Source organism: Centroberyx affinis, unplaced genomic scaffold, assembly GCF_046629955.1.
Source record: "Centroberyx affinis isolate AG114_WGS23_722 - 3 ecotype Tasmania unplaced genomic scaffold, CSIRO-AGI_Caff_v1 ptg003831l_1, whole genome shotgun sequence".
Classification (NCBI taxonomy): Eukaryota; Metazoa; Chordata; class Actinopteri; order Beryciformes; family Berycidae; genus Centroberyx; species Centroberyx affinis.
In genome coordinates, this window is record NW_027281686.1 from 120,001 (window position 1) to 125,000 (window position 5,000).

A 5,000-nucleotide genomic window follows, 5' to 3' on the forward strand; every position below is an offset into this window, starting at 1 on the left:
GCTGTCAGCGGGGGTGGAAGTGAGCTGGAGCCTGCAGCCTAAACAAGGGGGCCAGGGGCCTGGGAAAGGCAGCCCGGAGCCTGGAGGATAGTTGGCTAAGCTTAGGGGCCTCTCCTATGTCTTGGGGGCCGAAGCGAGGGCTGTCAACGGGGGTGGAAGTCAGCCGGAGCCTGCGGCCTTCACCCGGGGGCCAGGGGCCTGGGAGAGGCAGCCCGGAGCCTGGAGGATAGTTGGCTAAGCTTAGGGGCCTCTCCTATGTCTTGGGGGCCGAAGCAGGGGCTGTCAACGGGGGTGGAAGTGAGCTGGAGCCCGCGGCCTTGATCCGGGGGCCGGGGGCCTGGGAACGAGGGGTGGAAGTCAGCCGGAGCCTGCGGCCTTCACCCGGGGGCCAGGGGCCTGGGAGAGGCAGCCCGGAGCCTGGAGGATAGTTGGCTAAGCTTAGGGGCCTCTCCTATGTCTTGGGGGCCGAAGCAGGGGCTGTCAACGGGGGTGGAAGTGAGCTGGAGCCCGCAGCCTTTATCCGGGGGCCAGGGGCCTGGGAATGAGGGGTGGAAGTCAGCCGGAGCCTGCCGCCTTCACCCGGGGCCCAGGGGCCTGGGAAAGGCAGCCCGGAGCCTGTAGGATAGCTGGCTGAGCTTAGGGGCCTCTCCCCGGCGGTGGAGGCCAAAGCAGGGGCTGTCAATGGGGGTGGAAGTGAGCTGGAGCCCGCAGCCTTTATCCGGGGGCCAGGGGCCTGGGAACGAGGGGTGGAAGTCAGCCGGAGCCTGCGGCCTTCATCCGGGGGCCAGGGGCCTGGGAGAGGCAGCCCGGAGCCTGGAGGATAGTTGGCTAAGCTTAGGGGCCTCTCCTATGTCTTGGGGGCCGAAGCAGGGGCTGTCAACGGGGGTGGAAGTGAGCTGGAGCCCGCAGCCTTCATCCGGGGGCCAGGGGCCTGGGAAAGGCAGCCCGGAGCCTGTAGGAAAGCCGGCTAGGCTTAGGGGCCTCTCCCCGGCGGTGGAGGCCGAAGCAGGGGCTGGAAACGGGGGTGGGAGTGAGCCCGGAGCCTGCCGCCTTCACCCGGGGCCCAGGGGCCAGGGAGAGGCAGCCCGGAGCCTGGAGGATAGCCGGCTAGGCTCAGGGGCCTCTCCCCGGCGGTGGGGGCCGAAGCAGGGGCTGGAAACGGGGGTGGGAGTGAGCCCGGAGCCTGCGGCCTTCTCCCGGGGCCCAGGGGCCTGGGAGAGGCAGCCCGGAGCCTGGAGGATAGCCGGCTAGGCTCAGGGGCCTCTCCCCGGCGGTGGGGGCCGAAGCAGGGGCTGGAAACGGGGGTGGGAGTGAGCCCGGAGCCTGCCGCCTTCACCGGGGGGCCAGGGGCCTTGGAGAGGCAGCCCGGAGCCTGGGGGATAGCCGGCTAGGCTTAGGGGCCTCTCCCCGGCGGTGGGGGCCGAAGCAGGGGCTGGAAACGGGGGTGGGAGTGAGCCCGGAGCCTGCCGCCTTCACCGGGGGGCCAGGGGCCTTGGAAAGGCAGCCCGGAGCCTGGGGGATAGCCGGCTAGGCTTAGGGGCCTCTCCCCGGCGGTGGGGGCCGAAGCAGGGGCTGGAAACTGGGGTGGGAGTGAGCCCGGAGCCTGCCGCCTTCACCCGGGGGCCAGGGGCCTTGGAAAGGCAGCCCGGAGCCTGGAGGATAGCCGGCTAGGCTTAGGGGCCTCTCCCCGGCGGTGGGGGCCGAAGCAGGGGCTGGAAACTGGGGTGGGAGTGAGCCCGGAGCCTGCGGCCTTCACCCGGGGGCCAGGGGCCTTGGAAAGGCAGCCCGGAGCCTGGAGGATAGCTGGCTAAGCTCAGGGGCCTCTCCCTGGTCTTGGGTGTTCGACTGCCAGAGCCTAAGTCCCCAAGACCAGAGAGGGGGAGAAGCGCAGGCAGTGCCCCCGCTTCTCCCCCTCTCTGGTGTTTGGGTTTGGGTGTTCGACTGCCAGAGCCTATGTCCCCAGGACCAGAGAGGGGGAATAGCGCAGGCAGTGCCCCCGCTTCTCCCCCTCTCTGGTGTTTGGGTTTGGGTGTTCGACTGCCAGAGCCTATGTCCCCAGGACCAGAGAGGGGGAATAGCGCAGGCAGTGCCCGCGCTTCTCAGCCTCTCTGGTGTTTGGGGAGGCGACACGGTAACGGGTGGTTTTGCAGACAGGTCCCTGCCCGATTTCAGAAACACGGTTTTTGAAAACATGTACCTCCAGACATTGTTCAGACATAAGATAGCCGGAAAAGAGCTGCCGTTTCCGGGGAACACGTTTGGCCAAAGCCCGGGCCTCCCGGGGAGCGGAGGCCGGGGTCGAGCGGATTGTATCCGGCCGGAGGGCTTCCCCGTCGGCCTCTTTTTCGGCGATATCCCGGTGTTTTCTTATGGAGCTTTTTTTTGTTTTCATTTTTTATTTTTCGGCCGACTTGCCACGGCCGAAGTTTCCCGTCGGTCCCCCCGGTTCCATCGGCGCGCAGGGCCCGTTCCAGGGGGCCCGAGGCCTTCCCCGTCGGCCTCGTTCCCGGCGATTTCCCGGTGTTTTCTTATGGAGCTTTTTTTTTATTTTTCGTTTTTTATTTTTCGGCCGTGTTTCCGTGTTTAACACGGCCGAAGTTTCCAGTGGTCCCCCCCGGTTCCATCGGCGCGCAGGGCGCCTTCCAGCGGGCCGTAGTGCTCCCCCGTCGGCCTCGTTTTCGGAGATTTCCCGGTTTTTTCCGATGGAGGTTTTTCGGAGTTCATTTTTCGGCCGAGTTACCGCAGCCGAAGTTTCCAGCGCCTCCCTCCGGTTCCATCGGCTCGAAGGGCCCGTTCCAGGGGCCCGGAGAGCTTCCCTGACGGCCTCGTTTTCGGCGACCTTTCGGTGTTTTTGTAAACCGAGGTTTTTCTTCCTTTTCTCCGTCGTTTTCGGACTAGCTACTACGGCCGAAGTTTCCAGCGGATCCCCCCGGTTCAATCGGCCTGTAAGTCACTCTCCGGGAGGCCGAGTGGTTCCCAGGAGACCCCGTGGAGACCGTGGCTGGGACAGGGTGTGTCAAGGCGGCCAATGGTGGCGTGTCGGCCGGGGTAAACGCGCCGAAAGGTCCGGGGGGGACCCAGGAGAGCGAGGGGCATCGGCCCTGGCTTCTCAGCCTCTGTGGTGTTTGAGTTTCCCCCAGACCAAAACAGCAAAGTCAGTCCCGGAGAACCAGTGGCACATGGAAATTTCGCTCCAGAGCCAAAGTCCCCATGACCAGAGAGGGGGAGAAAGGCAGGCACTGCCAGCGCTTCTCCCCCTCTCTGGTCTTGGGGACTTAGGCTCTGGAGAGAAATTTCTCTGTGCCCCTGGTACTCCGGCCCAATACCAGAGAGGCTGAGGAGCGCGGGCACTGCCTGCGCTTCTCCCCCTCTCTGGTGTTTGAGTTTTCAGCTGCCAGAGACTAAGTCCCCAAGACCAGAGAGGGGGAACAGCGCAGGCAGTGCCCGCGCTTCTCCCCCTCTCTGGTGTTTGGGTGTTCAACTGCCAGAGACTAAGTCCCCAATACCAGAGAGGCTGGGAAGCGCTGGCAGTGCCTGCGCTGTTCCCCCTCTCTGGTCCTGGGGACTTAGGCTCTGGCAGCTGAAAACTCAAACACCAGAGAGGCTGGGAAGCGCTGGCAGTGCCTGCGCTTCTCCCCCTCTCTGGTCCTGGGGACTTAGGCTCTGGCTGCTGAAAACTCAAACACCAGAGAGGCTGGGAAGCGCTGGCAGTGCCGGCGCTTCTCCCCCTCTCTGGTCCTGGGGACTTAGGCTCTGGCAGTTGAAAACTCAAACACCAGAGAGGCTGGGAAGCGCTGGCAGTGCCTGCGCTTCTCCCCCTCTCTGGTCCTGGGGACTTAGGCTCTGGCTGATGAAAACTCAAACACCAGAGAGGCTGGGAAGCGCTGGCAGTGCCTGCGCTTCTCCCCCTCTCTGGTCCTGGGGACTTAGGCTCTGGCAGCTGAAAACTCAAACACCAGAGAGGCTGGGAAGCGCTGGCAGTGCCTGCCCTTCTCCCCCTCTCTGGTCCTGGGGACTTAGGCTCTGGCAGCTGAAAACTCAAACACCAGAGAGGCTGGGAAGCGCTGGCAGTGCCTGCGCTGTTCCCCCTCTCTGGTCCTGGGGACTTAGTCTCTGGCAGCTGAAAACTCAAACACCAGAGAGGCTGGGAAGCGCTGGCAGTGCCTGCGCTTCTCCCCCTCTCTGGTCCTGGGGACTTAGGCTCTGGCAGTTGAAAACTCAAACACCAGAGAGGCTGGGAAGCGCTGGCAGTGCCTGCCCTTCTCCCCCTCTCTGGTCCTGGGGACTTAGGCTCTGGCAGCTGAAAACTCAAACACCAGAGAGGCTGGGAAGCGCTGGCAGTGCCTGCGCTGTTCCCCCTCTCTGGTCTTGGGGACTTAGTCTCTGGCAGCTGAAAACTCAAACACCAGAGAGGGGGAACAGCGCAGGCAGTGCCCCCGCTTCTCAGCCTCTCTGGTCTTGGGGACTTAGTCTCTGGCAGCTGAAAACTCAAACACCAGAGAGGGGGAACAGCGCAGGCAGTGCCCGCGCTTCTCAGCCTCTCTGGTCTTGGGGACTTAGTCTCTGGCAGCTGAAAACTCAAACACCAGAGAGGGGGAACAGCGCAGGCAGTGCCCCCGCTTCTCAGCCTCTCTGGTCATGGGGACTTAGTCTCTGGCAGCTGAAAACTCAAACACCAGAGAGGGGGAACAGCGCAGGCAGTGCCCGCGCTTCTCAGCCTCTCTGGTCTTGGGGACTTAGTCTCTGGCAGCTGAAAACTCAAACACCAGAGAGGGGGAACAGCGCAGTCAGTGCCCGCGCTTCTCAGCCTCTCTGGTCTTGGGGACTTAGTCTCTGGCAGCTGAAAACTCAAACACCAGAGAGGGGGAACAGCGCAGGCAGTGCCCGCGCTTCTCAGCCTCTCTGGTCTTGGGGACTTAGTCTCTGGCAGCTGAAAACTCAAACACCAGAGAGGGGGAAGAGCGCAGGCAGTGCCCCCGCTTCTCAGCCTCTCTGGTCTT